This window comes from Pimephales promelas, chromosome 7, assembly GCF_988280905.1.
Source record: "Pimephales promelas chromosome 7, fPimPro1.hap1.1, whole genome shotgun sequence".
In the NCBI taxonomy this organism is placed as follows: Eukaryota; Metazoa; Chordata; class Actinopteri; order Cypriniformes; family Leuciscidae; genus Pimephales; species Pimephales promelas.
Window position 1 is genome coordinate 37,631,701 of NC_142775.1, and position 16,152 is coordinate 37,647,852.

The 16,152-nt window shown below is 37.3% G+C and overlaps 1 protein-coding gene across 1 annotated transcript in view; it reads right to left on the minus strand.

The window, feature by feature from the left end:
* xirp2b (xin actin binding repeat containing 2b) overlaps nucleotides 1–11,372 on the minus strand; it is a 47,235-nt gene extending 35,863 nt beyond the window's left edge. Inside the window, exon 1 of the mRNA XM_039683428.2 lies at nucleotides 11,250–11,372. The gene's annotated coding sequence lies outside the window, so the exon portion shown is untranslated. The remainder of the gene's footprint in view (nucleotides 1–11,249) is intronic.
* Nucleotides 11,373–16,152: the final 4,780 nt, after the last annotated feature.

The following is a 16,152-nucleotide window of genomic DNA, read 5'->3' on the forward strand; positions in this document are numbered from 1 at the left end:
AGCATTTGAGCTTATAAAACTTAAACTTTGTTATTTATTTAATAAATGAGCGATTGTTTCGCTTGATAAGACCCTTATTTGTCGTCTGGAATCGTTTAAAGCCCTTTGAACAGTTTGCAGTTTGCACTGAAAGTGTCTTTTGGACCTTGAACAATTTGGTTCCCATTGAAGTCCATTATATGGAGAAAAATCCTGGAATGTTTTCATCAAAAACCTTAATTTCTTTTCAACTGAAGAAAGAATGACATTGACATCTTGGATGGCATGGGATTGAGTAAATTATCAGCGAAAGTGTTTTCAAAAGTGAACTACTCTAATGCAGCCTTAGGGGTTGACTGGGATGATCTGGGTTTTACTTATTGGCCCAGGACAAAAGCTGGCACAGAAACAGCACCTCTCAGACTGATTAGAGAAATCCTTCATGTCTGTAGCACAAAATGTGAAGGATGAGTCACATGCAAATGTTCAATACTTAGTGTAGGGTGTTTCTTCCAACCCGTAAATTTCAACAATACTAAACGCGATGCACTGCCAAATTATACCAAGTCATTAATTCATAAAGGCAAGATTAACTGCCGGGCATATTGAAACAGAGTCAAAAGATTGTTCTACGATTCCTTGATGGATATATAAATCTCCAGAGCCGTATTACTATTTGACATTTTAACCGCGGATATTTTTTTCCCCCCTCACTTTGTAAAAACAACACTTAAATGAATGCACCAGATTTTTAGGTGGAGCGTGTTTCTAAAAACTTCAATAAAGACTGATTACAGCAATCTGTGAGTCACACAGTGGCTTCATTAAGACTTTAATTGTGTTGCTCATTAAAAAAAAAAGGAGATGAATAGCTTTATCCACAACAAATGACACTTCACTAATGACTCGACAATAAAATGACAACATTCTGCACTCGGCAAGCGGGCTAAATTGAATTATCAGGAATCCTATTCAGTATTCAGCCAAGCGCCTTACAAGGAGCTCATATTCGCGGATGCGGAGCAGATACGTGCCTAATATCACATGTGACCAGAGGTCATATTTGCAAAGGTCAAACAGATGGTCATATCTACACAGGAAGCAATTCCAGCTAAGACAACAGACTATCCGTCATCACGGTCTCAAAGGCCAGACACCTCCGAGTCGTTCTAGGACGAAGTCGCGCTGTATTTCTAACAAGCCTAAACATAGCCGGAGGTGAGACCTTAATGGGAGACGGTGCGAGGCGGTGGAGAAACTTTCATAACCTAAGGCTGTCTCGCTTCCATCCAGGAGCATCACAGAGATCAATTACACCGCCAGCCCATCACTAAGCTAAACATTGTGGAATATGAAAATGTGGCTGCTGTAAAATCTCATTACGGTAATGAGCTGTTGGCATCTTGAACAGTTTACGCATCAGAACCGAGCTTCTTATCCCACCTTCTGTGTTAGCACATTCATATTGATGTATAGGCAAAGCAACATGCGCTAATGTGGGTGTACAACCACCCAAACTCTGAAGGACTCAAATTTGAACTGACTGAGGGGTGTTTAACAGCCTGTCACATGTGATTGAACTTGTTTCTGACTTGTTTCTGAGCCATCTACCTAGACAGCATTTCTTTATTTCTTATATCCGTCTTGCATCATGGATCCTTACAGAAGACTGTTCTATAAAGCTCAGATAACAAAACACTAAAACATCCACCAAAAATTAAATTAATTGACACAGTTCAAATTATTTGACCAAATATTTGGATCTGGTAAATTATGATACTCTGTATTTGTGTGTGCAGTATTTTTGGAACAGAGCTTATATTAGTTTAAAGGGTAGCTTTGATTTTTTTTAATAGATCAGGCACACTCTCAAAAGATAAAAAAAGAAGAAAGATCTTTTTCTGAAGATGGCAATTAAAATTAATGCGCTCTGGATGTGTTAGCAAAAGCATGAATATTAGATGCGGCATGGCTTTTATTTGTGTTTCCTTATTAGGAAAACCATTCACAGCGCTGACAGCAGCATTGTGGGAAATGCTTTGGTGTCTTCATTATAGAGTGACAGTCTGAGCCGGGAATCGGATGACATGCCAGTGAATGAAATATGTTCAGGATGAGGATGAGTGCAAGAATCTAGAAGAATTGTTTATGCTTATTCATATCAAACACAACTATATATACTTATATATATGAAGAGTTCAGATGCAAAAGCCTCTAAATGCCATTTGAAATTTTCTTCTTTAATGATGATTTTAATCAAACTTGTATATTTAAGTTCAGTAATTTCACTTAAAGGGATAGTTCACCCAAAAATAAAAAATTCTGTCAGTATTTACTCACCCTCATGTTGTTCCAACCCTGTAAGACCTTCGTTCATCTTCAGAACACAAATTAAGATATTTAAGATATTAACCCCTTAACTGTCCCCCTTTTTGAGAATGGGGGTTAAATGCTCTATTCACACTTAAATGGTTGTAATTCAAGAATGCCTTGGAATATATACCCAAGTTTGATCTTGTTTTAAAGATCAGCAGATTATTGCTGAAGTGAAAACACTTCAAAAAATGAAAGTATGAAAAAGTTATGGAAGTTTTAATTCACAGTAAATCAAATATACTGTACTATATATTTTTTATTTTATATAAAATATATATTTTCCAAAATATTTTTACTCTAAAATTACTATAAAATCAAAGCCATAAATCTAACCAAGTTATGTTCCAAATTTGAAGTTGATATCACAAAAATTGAAGTTCCCATGAGATTTTGTTTAGGCGTGAATTCCATTGAATTTAGTTGTGTACATTCTGCCTTAATAAATTAATACATTTCTGTCCAAATATCAATTTTGTCACAAAATTTGGAACCTTGAGACTCAGACCTTTCTGACAATATGTGTTTCGTCAAGATTAGAAAAGGTTTTGATCATAAATTATGAAATATAAGGATGTCCAAAAGGGGAGGAGCCTCATAAAATAAGTACCGTTTCTATGGTAACGCAACGTTCAATTATGAAATGCTTTTCACGGGATGAATTCTGAGTTTATAAGCTTTCAAATGATACCTAATTTATGATAACTACTAAAATATGTGATATAATAAAAAAAGGCGATAAAAAATGTTATTATATTTTAGAGGATAATATATACATATATATTATAATTTTTAGAGGATAATGTTATACTATAATTTTTATTTTTTATTGAAAAATACTAGATTATATGTTTTATTATGAACTTTTAGCATAAAAACAGAAGTTTCAATGATTAAAAGTGCACGGGTGCATCAACTTTTTGTGACAAAGGTCAAATCTCCTGTTATGATGCAGATTTTTTTAGGTGCACTCTTGTCATAAATTCATTAATTACTCTTCCTACATAATTTTTAACACAAAACAGGGGTCGAATATTTAATTAGAAGTCTTAGACCTTTCCAAAAATATATAATTTGTCATAATTAGATTAGGATTTAATAGAAATATAGTTAAGTAAAGTTAGGCGTCCCGGTACCGGGACGGTGACAGTTAAGGGGTTAAGATCGCTCCTGTATACTAGTCCATAGACTTCTTGAGGGACTGGCTCTTGGTGTCCCCGAAAAGTCATTAAAGACATCGTTAAAATAGTCCAAGTGACTACAGGGGCTCAATCTTAAGTTTATCAAACGACGAGAACACTTTTGTGCGCAAAAAAACAACAAAAATAACGACTTTATTTCAGCTATTCGTTTATTTCTCCCTCTGCGCGAGTCAGGTTACTAGTTTAATAGCGTAAGCTTCTGTTATTGTACGTCACACGCATCACACACACATGACCAGCGTCGGCCAATAGTGAGCCTACGTGTGACGTAGCTCTACGCAATCACACTACGTTAACTGACTGCAGGCCCATGGAGAAGGAAGTGAATAGTTGAAATAAAGTCGTTATTTTTGTTTGTTTTTGTGCACAAAAGTGTTCTCGTCGTTTGATAAACTTAAGATTGAGCCACTGTAGTCACTTGGACTATTTTAACAATGTCTTTAATGACTTTTCGGGGACAGCAAGAGCCAGTCCCTCAAGAAGCCTATGGACTGTATGCAGGAGCGATCTTAATATCTTAAATATCTTAATTTGTGTTCCGAAGATGAACGAAAGTCTTACGGGGTTGGAACAACATGAGGGTGAGTAAATACTGACAGAATTTTCATTTTTGGGTGAACTAACCCTTTAAATAACAATTAATAGGTAATTATCATTGCCATTTAAGTGAAATTACTGAACTTAAATATACAAGCTTGATAAAAATGATCATTCTAGAAGAAAATTTCAAATGGCACTTAGAGGCTTTTGCATCTGAACTCTTCATATATATATATATATATATATATATATAGCATTAAAAAGCATTCTTTAGAAATGTTGGCCCATATTGATAGGCCGTGGCATTTAAACAATGCCCAATTGGCACTAAGAGGCCTAAAGTGTGCCAAGAAAACATCCCCCACACCATTACACCACCACCACCAGCCTGCACAGTGGTAACAAGACATGATGGGTCCATGTTCTCATTCTGTTTACGCCAAATCATCTGAATGTCTCAACAGAAATCGAGACTCATCAGACCAGGCAACATTTTGTGTATAGGGTTAGGTACATATGTACACACACACACACACACACCAAGTTTCATCATGAAACACTAAATGGCGCAGGATGATGGGTCCTTAACCCAGCTGATAATATTTATATTGTTATTTACAACTAGATGGCATAGGCTGATTGGTTCACGTTCATTGGCAATGTTATGCTGTTGCTGAATCAGTGTATTTATTGACAGTAATTGGCAACAACCAACAGCGGCAACATTTCAGATCTATTCCGCCATATCCAAACACATTAACATGGTCATATCCATTACCATGCTAAACCCTCAAAGAGTTGTCATGAAATAAATATATATTACAATAGTTCTTTTGCATGACTGTTAATAGAACTGGGAAGTAAAACATGCTAAAATAAATCAAGCTCAATAAATCTTATTCTCTCCTATTTAAAAATAAGCTTCACTTTCTTTCTGCAAAACATGATTTCTAATTTTATTTCTTTTGATTTTGGACAGGAAAATAACCAAGTCATTTTCTTGACGGGTTTTGTGAGATTCACCCAGTTATAATCTTACAACATCTATTATAGAGTGCACTAATGGTCTGCGACTGTCTGCAGTTGCAGTAAAAGCAGAAGGCCGATCATATCATAAAATGCTGTACTGCCGCACGATCAGCAAAACGGACTCTTCATTAACTTTTAACGATTTCGTTCCATGTTAAGACTTATTTATGGCACTGAAGCATTTGTTAAATAGGTACATAAAGAGGAATAAAACGCTTGTGACAGGTGGAGTGTTTTTTTTAATGGTCTAAAAATGAAATATACGCTTTAATGGCTCTGAATACTGAGATACAGTATTTGGTTAGGCATAAGTGTGTTCTATAGTGTCAAATTTAGTAATTTCATAATTATTTGTCATGCTGCAGAAGCTTTTATCTAAAGCTTAAAGCACACTTATTATCTCCCAAAGAGCAACCTGGGGTTAGGTCCTTTGCTCGAGGGCACTAAGGAGTTTCATGCATCATCTCTTGTGGGTTTTGGGTCCACAACCAAGCAGTTTCCAGCCTGATCATTGAGTATTATGCTAAAACACAGCCTCTTTTTACTTTAACACAGTCTCATCCCAAAAAGTCATATAACTGACGTCTTGGGCCGTATTTTGACCATACGTCAATATCTGCCTTTTTAGGGCCCCCTTAAACGTCGGTAGATGGCGATCCCGGGCCGTCATACAACTGACGCTTTACCTTAAACGTCAGTTAGGTGACGGGTTAGGTTTAGGTCTGGGGTAGAGTTAGGATCCCATAACCTCATCTACCGACGTTTAAGGAGGCCCTAAAAAGGCGAATATTGACGTATGGTCAAAAGACATCCCAAAACGTCAGTTATATGACGTCTTGGGATGAGACCGGGTTGTTTACTTCAGTATTGTGGCATATTTCTATGAAACAGGATTTTCAACAAGTCAAAATGGAAGGTACTTGATCTTATCTTACAGGAATTTATGGGATAATGAAAAGTGGACATTACATACCAGAAGGGAGTCGCGTGGTTAGAGGAGAAGCTGCGTTACTCCAATATCTGCACTCGTCCCACAGTCACTGCATCCCTTTGCTGCTTATTTGATCATTACGAAGATAATCTGCGAAGATAATCTGAAATCCCCACACCATTACACCACCACCACCAGCCTGCACAGTGGTAACAAGGCATGATGGATCCATGTTCTCATTCTGTTTACGCCAAATTCTGACTCTACCATCTGAATGTCTCAACAGAAATCGAGACTCATCAGACCAGGCAACATTTTTCCAGTCTTCGACTGTCCAATTTTGGTGAGCTCTTGCAAATTGTAGCCTCTTTTTCCTATTTGTAGTGGAGATGAGTGGTACCCGGTGGGGTCTTCTGCTGTTGTAGCCCATCCGCCTCAAGGTTGTGCGTGTTGTGGCTTCACAAATGCTTGTAACGAGTGGATATTTCAGTCAAAGTTGCTCTTCTATCAGCTTGAATCAGTTGGCCCATTCTCCTCTGACCTCTCGCATCAACAAGGCATTTTCGCCCACAGGACTGCCGCATACTGGATGTTTTTCCCTTTTCACAGCATTCTTTGTAAACCCTAGAAATGGTTGTGTGTGAAAATCCCAGTAACTGAGCAGATTGTGAAATACTCAGACACCAACAACCATGCCACGCTCAAAATCGCTTAAATCACCTTTCTTTCCAATTCTGACATTCAGTTTGGAGTTCAGGAGATTGTCTTGACCAGGACCACACGCCTAAATGCATTGAAGCAACTGCCATGTGATTGGTTGATTAGATAATTGCATTAATGAAAAAATACAACAACAATAAAAAACAGTTTGAGCTATATCATACAGTCCTATATATAAAATATCCCCAAAAAGGTAAAAACGGATCAAAGTATCAAAATAGCTGTTATCGCCTATAGCCCTGAAGCCAGAAGACATTTCTAAAATGCACAGCAGTCACATGGTGCATGATCCTGGGTGGCGGTACATAACATCACCGGGTAAAGAGTAGTCTATTTTAGCCGTGCTGGGGTGGGGGGGTGAGTTGGTGCACACCCATCAACCTGTCAAGAAGGATGAGCAACCACAGACATCCACCACCCAAAATAAGCCTGGTTACAGCTACTCTTGCGCTTCGAAGCATTTAAAATGCGTCTCTGTGTTAGAGAAGATGATGGAACATCCTTGTTCTTCATATGTAAGCATGCTTATCTGGTTGAAAGCTTTCACCCCAAGTCTGAGATCGCACGGATCCACACGCTTTAAAAGTGTCAACAATCCGGGGCTATATCTTGTAATGAGTTATGTACAGTCCAGAGCTCACATGACAGGAAAGTGAAGTAATCTAGGCGCCAAGTAGCCGCAAAAATAAATCTAACTTATTTTAAACCATGGTGACTGGTGGGGTCGGGTTTCTGAGAGCTGAAGAGAGTTAGAAGATCCACAATGTGATGTACTGAGTGTTGATTTAACTCAAATGGAAGGGTTTCATGAAAGTGCCACAATACAGTGTTTATGTGCTAAGTCCTGTTGCTTAAAGGGATAGTTCACTTTGAAATTAATTTTTGGTATGTTTTGGTATGATTGCACGCATGACATCACTGTTTTCAGAAATGTGCGTTTTTTTTTTTTACATGACAATAAAAGGTATCGTTTCGTTTTGAAACTCGTTTTCAAAAAGTTTGTGTTTTCAGCCCCCTAAACACTGCTGTCGTGTAAATGATCAGCCAACGCACATAAAAAGTTTTCTGTTTTTATTTGTGTCGTATAAACGGCCTCTTAAATGAAATACAACTAATAAAACCAACATAAAATGTAACACAGATTTAAATGTTTTGCTATAAAAAAGCTGTAAAATTCAGTTTCAACAAATAAATGAGTGAATCTTCTGTGGTTCTTCAATTGTTGATCTCTTAAATCTTTCATTTATAGTATAGAATCATAAATCTCAATGCATCTTATTGACATTTTAAGAGCGAAGCACCTTTTTTTTATTATCTCAGCTTGCTCGGTTATAAAAACACACATGGTGACAAATAACAGCTATTCAGCGTTTAAAGCTACACTAGTACAAACATAAAATCAGCATTAAATCAAAATTAACCAAATGAACTTATTTGTCTTATACAGTAGGTTAATTGGTGCACCTTTTTTTTTTTTAATTGAATAAAAAGTCTTTGCAATCCTCCTGCTTTTCTGAAACAACTTTCCTTCATGGCTGCATGACGTCCCCAATCCCTCATACTTTTCAAACTGTGTATGTCACCGTGATCTTTAATGCCTCTGAGTATAAAGAACAAGCTTGTGGCGCCTCATTGAACACCTGGAAATGCCTTCTCATAAAAAGCAATCCCTATTTCAATGTTTGTCACGTTTAAAAAAACTTTTTGAGAGTGAAATTAAATTTGTAAAGTCAATTTTGTTATTTGTTGCAGAAAGAGTGAGGTTAAAAGAGAGAGAAAACAAATTTACAGGCAATTTCAAGACAGTGACAGAATTGATCAGGTGAAAAAGAGACAAACAACTTCTTAATGAGAAGCTTGTGTTTTCCGTCATTAAGACAGAGCCTAGAGTCTGACATCAGTCTGGAGGAAGATTGCTGGCGGTTCAAGCAAAGCAGGTTTATGACCAATTCAATAAACAGCTCAATATGGGATTTCACAGCAAAATGAAAAAGCTTTTACTCCCAAACACTATAGAAACTAGATCTGCCCGAGCAAAGCTGACTGCCATGATGCTAAAGTGTATGCGTGGTTGTCAGGGCGTTGCTAAGGGGTGTTTACACTCAAGGCTCTCTTATACACTCTTAGAAGAAAAGGTTCTATATAGAACCTTAAAAGGTTCTATTAGCACTACGTATTTGGAACCCCTAAAAGGTTCTATACACTCTTAAAAAAAGGGTTCCTCTGGGTTCTATATAGAACCCTGGGGTTCCGTACTTGGCCAATAGAACCTTTTACCAAAAAAAAAATGGTGCTAGAACCATTTTGGAGTTCCATATATGAAGCGGGGGATGGAACCATTTCTGGTTCTAAATAGAACCATTTCTTCTAAGAGTGTATTCTGGGGCCAGTGTCATAAACATACAGCCTTTATGTAATGTGTCTTAAAGGGATAGTACACTCAAAAATGAAAATTTTGTCATTATTTACTAACCCTCAAGTTGTTCCAAACTTGTATGAAATTCTTTCTTGTGTTGAACACAAAAGATGACCAAACAGTTGATGGACCCCATTGACTCCCATGGTATTTTTTTTCTCTCAATATTATGGAAGTCAATGGGAAAACTAATCTTTTCCCAAGTCAATTCGTTCGTTTCGTTCGTTGAATGAACCAAATGACTCGGAAAAAGATTCGTTCTTTTTGATGAACGAGTTCGAACAGGAGAGTCACGAACGTGTGTCACAGAACAGAGCAAGGCGAGCATTTGAGCTTATAAAACTTAAGCTTTGTTATTTATTTATTAAATGAGTGATCGTTTCACTTGATAAGACCCTTTTTCATCGTCTGGAATCGTTTAAAACCCTTTTAACAGTTTGCAGTTTGCACTGAAAGTGTCTTTTGGACCTTGAACCATTTGGACCCCATTGAATTCCATTATATGGAGAAAAATCCTGGAATGTTTTCATCAAAAACCTTAATTTCTTTTAACTACTCCTTTCAGCAGTAGAAATAAATTGATACAGCTTTGGAACAACTTGATGGTTGTCGATTTTTTGGTCAATTATCCCTTTAAGAACTAGTATGATCAACTAGCAGTTAGCCAAGGGGCAAACAGTATTACTTTTCGGTATCAATTTAGATGCATCTAAGTTTTTATGTAACTGGCTTAAAGGTAGGAGCAGTCTTAAAGGAAAATTGATGACTAACTTGTAAGACTATATAGGCTAAGCAGTTTATGGCCGCTGCGGGTCAGTAGTTATGGCTCAATGCAAGTCTGAGGGGTTTTGTCTTTATCTATTTTTGTCATCCACGAGGCGAAAATCAGATAAAAGAAACGGCTCATCTCTCAACAAACCGCACAATTACAATGGCCAGGACACACACAAGCTAGAAGACAAACTCATCTCAATTTAATATTTATAGGGGGGTTTATTAGCATATACCACTAATGATTTCAAACAAACTTATTTGAATATATGCAAGAGAAAAAAACCTGCTGTTTATTTAGCATAGCAAAAAGCAGAAAACAACTTTTTCCTTTAATAGTTTATGAGTGTCTGATATAATAATACTAATATATTACATATAAATTATAATTTATAAAAGTAGATACACTCTAAAAAATGCTGGGTCATTTTAATTTGGGTCAAGAATGGACAAACCCAAATGTTGGGTTAAAAATGTAATTTTTAATTTTAGAGTTTGTTCATATTTCACCCAAAGATGGGTTAAAACACCCCAGCATTTTGAGTGTATGAATACAATAATTTTAAATAAATAGTAACAATAGCAGTAATAATGATAATAATAATCATGATGATAAAGAATAATATACAAATAAATAAGAATACTAATAATAACAATAATAGCAATAATAATAATTCACTCTAAAAAATGCTGGGTTGTTTCAATCCAAATTTGGGTAAAATATGGACAAACCCAAATGTTGGGTTAAAAAACTTACAGTTGAAAGTGAAAGTTGAAGTTTTGGGCTTTGGGTTTGTCCATATTTTACCCAAATTTTGGTTCAAGCAACCCAGCATTGTTTAGAGTATAAATGAATAGCAATATATATACAAAAAAAAAAAAAAAAAAACACAGCCAAAAATGATATAATTAGGACCAATACTCAGAGGAGGCTCTTCTTGAAGTTCTTAAACAATCATTAACAGATACACTCTCGTCTGTACGGCAAACACCTGCAAATCTTCTCCTTCTAATCACAAAGCAAGCTCTATTTCCCAGAGTAATGTCTCTTCCAATCACTAACATTGACTAACTCCTTATAAAGTCATTCTTTCCACCATATTTCCTTTAAAATGCCATTAGAAGTCAAGTCGCCTGTATTTATATAGCACTTTATACAATATAGATTGTTTCAAAGCAGCTTTACAGAGAGACAACAGGAAAATGATTCAATGATGCACACAGAGGCTGTAACAAGCTGAGCGTTCCTTATTATCCGGTCCAAGCAGCGTCTCACACACACACTCACCAGCTGTGTGTGGGTCTGGAGGGTTAGAGATCCACAGATTGGGCCTGTCCTGCAGGTCTTCAGACTCGCCAGCAGTCTGGCTTTGCTTAGTTCTCCTGAGGCTGGTGGAGACCAGCTCCAGCGGCGCCCATAAATGTAACGTGTATCCAGAGAGCCTTCAGGAACAGCTGCTTTTATTTCAGACCACCACCTCCCCTCGGTTCAATCCTGCGCACTCCCAGCAGGGCTTTTTTTGGAGGCCTTCATGCCTTTCGTGTCATGCTGGGAAAGCAACAGTCTGCGTTTCTTTCTCGACCTATAGGTTACATTATTTTTGCGTTCTGTCATTAAAATCAACAAGCTGCATTATGAGATTATTACATCTGGATGTGAGACTAAACGACTTAGACTAATACGTTCTTCAGAACTGAGCAAATTCACCATACACTCTTAGAAGAAATGGTTCTATTTAGAACCAGAAATGGTTCCATCTTATTTGGAACTCCAAAATGGTTCTATATAGAACCAACTTTTTTTGGTAAAAGGTTCTATTGGCCAAGTATGGAACCCCAGGGTTCTATATAGAACCCAGAGGAACCCTTTTTTAAAGAGTGCATAGAACCTTTTAGGGGTTCCAAATACGTAGCGCTGATAGAACCTTTTAAGGTTCTATATAGAACCTTTTCTTCTAAGAGTGTAAGCTTTTGGTTTACTTTTTAATAATGTCTATGACTTTTCCAGGCCTGGAAATAATTTTGAAATCCCTGATATTTACAGGTTGCTGTGGTTTTCCAGGATAATGGGAAACTATTTAGGAAGGACATCAACGGGAAGCTCATCTAAATCTCAGGAGTGCCACACAACCATAAACATTTGCAATATAATGGGTTCCCTTCAATAATACCTTCGGTAATTACAAACAGTTCTGCCTCCACTTTCTTGTTCCATTAGTCACTTAAGTGCAGGTGGGGAAATGCTTGTGCATAACAATTAGTGTCTGTGAAACGTGGCTTTGTGCTTGCTGAGGAAAATTGGTTTGGATCAGATTCGAGCAGGACTGCAGCTTGCCACTGCCAACATTGGTCACTGCCAAAGCAAGGAGATCCCACTGCACCAATAGCACTGAATACGCTTGATGTTGTTGAGATTTGGTAGGGCCAACATTTTCAAATTGGCCAGACAATTTTATCCTAAGCGACTGGAAATCAAACCCATGACCTTGGCGTTGCTGGCACCAGCTCTACCATCTGAGCTAAAGGAACTCAATGAACTGCCTGGCTTTCATCTGAACCCTCAGATTAAAAGTCTGATGCTCTAGTCTAGTTCAAAAAATAAATAAATCAAAAGTTCCCAAGACTGTGACTCAAGTATTAAACCATTTATAAGCCCTGCAAATTCCGCCTGAAACGCCTAAAAAGACCTATCTAAATTAATATCCTTTTAAATTCTGGTTCTTAAACTTTCCTTTTGGTATATTTATTTCTAAAGCCCTATATTTCAATCCTAGAAAATTGGAGAATTTATAGTCCATGACGTCAAAATTTAAGTTTATTGCCTGATCAGACAGTTTTTGATGACATCACAACTAGGGTTGGGTATCGTTTGAATTTGAACGATTCTGATTCCGATTCCTTGTTTCGATTCCGGTTCCTAACGATTCTCGATTCCGATTTTTTTAAGAGGCAGGGTCAAAAAGTTTAGCTAACCTTGCTAACCAACGGCCTTTCTGAAGGAAATACTCCTTCTGTAAAAATACTCCTTTTGTCACAAATTTTGCATTTTGCCGAGATTTCGTTATTTTTAGAAAAGTGAAGCCACATTTTGGATCGCCGACATAAGGTACTCATGTTCGACTCGCGTGGTTATGCCAACACTTCCGGTAGACGCTTCTTCGTTGGTGTTGTTCAGCGGTTTCTTCTTCCGCTCGGCGGACTGTGAATATCGAAACTAGGAATCGAAATTTTAACTTTTGAACGATTCCGGGAAAAACTAAAAGTTAGTCTCGGTTCCAATCGATACTCGATTCTCGATACCCAACCCTAATCACAACATATTAGTATGAATATGTTCAAAACAAATGACAACATTCACATTAAGAAGATATAAGTATTCGAAACTTACACCAATATCAATGTTTTTGATGGCATCACTCTCCACTTCCGCTTCTCATCAGATTTTCTGGCCAATCAAATGCTCTTTAGAATCTAAAGTGTCCCGCCCCCTACATTATAAATAGACGCTGAAGCTGTTCACACATTTTCTATTTTATACATGGTGAATGGCACAAGTGCACTATATAGGGGATAGGGAACGATTCAGACAGTGTAAATATGCTTTCCATTGGGGCGAATGAAGTCAGGTTTCATGTAAGTGTCACGTGAACCGCCGCAGCACACACACAGTCTCAGTCCAGAGACATGACATCACAGAGCGGATCATGATGTGTGTGAGTCAAGCATACCAGAAAACGTATCGAACCCATCTGAATCCTGCACAGATATTATATTTTAAAGTGAAATGGAGGAGATTACAATAGTTAAAGATTAGAAGGAAACTTTACCGAGCTCAACGGCTCTGGCCGAGCTGTGTATATAAACGAAACGCTATTGGCTATTTAAAAAAAAATTCCTGGTCTCACACATTGAACAATGCTGCATGTTTCAAAGCACTTGTGGGTCTTTAAAGGAGTAGTTCACTTTTAAAATCACTTTAGCTGATAATTTACTTACCCCCATGTCATGAAAACATTCCAAGATTTTTCTCCATATAATGGACTTCAATGGGAACCAAACGGTTCAAGGTCCAAATGAGAGTTTCAATGCAGCTTCAAAGGGCTTTAAACGACACCAGACGATGAATAAGGGTCTTATCTAGCGAAACGATCGCTCATTTCAAAAATAAATTACATGTTTAAGTTTTATAAGCTCAAACGCTCGCCTTGCTCTGTTCTGCTCGTGACTCTCCTGTTCGAACTCGTTCATCAAATTGAACTAATCTTTTTGAGTCATTTGGTTGATTCAACGAACGAAATGACTCGAAAAAGATTCGTTTTTATTTTGAAAAGTGAACTACTCCTTTAATGTAGTTCCATGTGTAAATCTTGAGTAGTTAAAAACCAATGAAACTTTGGTTGACGTGGATTTGACGTGGAATGACATGCTTGATGTTGTTGAGATTTGGCAGACAAATTTATCCTAAGTCACTGGAAATCAAACCCATGACCCTGACATTGCTAGCGCCATGCTCTACCATCTGAGCTACAGGAACTCAATGAACTGCCAGGCTTTCATCTGAACGCTAAGATTAAATGATGCCCTACCGACTGAGATGAGAGATGCATTAAACCCTGGCTAAAACAAGTTGAGATGCTCTCCTACAAGTCAATAATATTAAACAAAGACTCGGTAAAAGCAGCCCCCAAAAAATGAAGTGTCCAGCATGAGACAGGGCTCTGCGGGTCAAGGCTTTGAAGGGGCTGAAGATGAGGGGGGAAATTTCTCCAAACCAGGTCAGTGATGTAATAGAGAGGCTCCAGGAGACACCGGAGACGGGGAGGGACAGATGTGGGGGGCAGATATATGAGAGACCCTGTCTCTCCGCTCCCAGCAGGGCGCCAGGTCTCCTGAACCGCCCTCCCAAGCCAAAAGAAATGGGAATGATCCAGTACTGGGAGAAACTAATTCAAATTAGTGATGCAATTAACCTCAAAATGATTTTCAGAAGCGTGACAGTAGTACAACTTTTCCAGTAACAAGCTACCCCAAAAGTTGTATACAAATTAGTTCAATTTATCAATAAAATAACACTGTCCAATGTTTTTTTTTTTAAATTCAACTGGAAAAAAACATAAAGAAAAGCATTTGGCAAAAAGAGCAAATGGGTCATTCCGTGTCAACTTAAACAGAGGTCAACAGCTAAAATATTTAGGCCAAAAATCCTTTGAAACATTGATTGTTCTGACATGGAATGACCCAATGTGCAAATGCTTTATAAACTGTTATTTTAATTTTGCATTTAACATTTATTTATTTTTCTGATTAACAGTTTTTATTGATTCTCAGTAACTTTTCAGAATACATCTGCACAGAGAATCCGCATGTTTACCCCGATTGCAACCCCAAGCCCCCATAACATTCATTTCAATGAAATCATTGATAATTATTTTAATTTTTAAGGAGACATTCCTAGTCCTCTATATACTCCAGAGCTTCTGCACTTCTGTGAGCAAAAGGTTTATGTTCAATACAAAATAAATACTGACGTCCTCCAAGGCCATTTTACAACAGGTAATGGCTTTGAGTTGCAAGATAGTACTACTTATTTAAAGGAGTAGTTCACTTTTAAAAAAACTTTTGCTGATAATTTACTAATATTTTGAAAAGAAATTAAGGTTTTTGATGAAAACATTCCAGGATTTTCTCCATATAATGGACTTCAATGGGAACCAAACGGTTCAAGGTCCAAAAGACACTTTCAGTGCAGCTACAAAGGGCTTTAAACAACACCAGACGATGAATAAGGGTCTTATTAAGCGAAACGATCGCTCATTTAAAAAAAAAAATAATAACAAAGTTTAAGTTTTATAAGCTCAAATGGTCGCATTGCTCTGTACTGTGTGACTCTCCTGTTCGAACTCATTCATTAAAATGAACGAAATTATATTAATAAAATTAAATATATATTGCCCCTTAAATATTTATTTTTTTATATATACTGTAGTAATTTTCAGAACAAACTTGTATTTTCATTTTTTAAGTACTTGTTTGACTCCTAGTTACATTAAAATGATCAGTAGCTTATAGTTTGGGCAACTATAGCTTCTTCACAATGGACAATAAATCTCATAAATCTACACGAATGTGCCACCATCAAGGGGAAATGACACCTGCGCCTCCTGTCACCTGTCTGCAGGAATGTGCTGGCG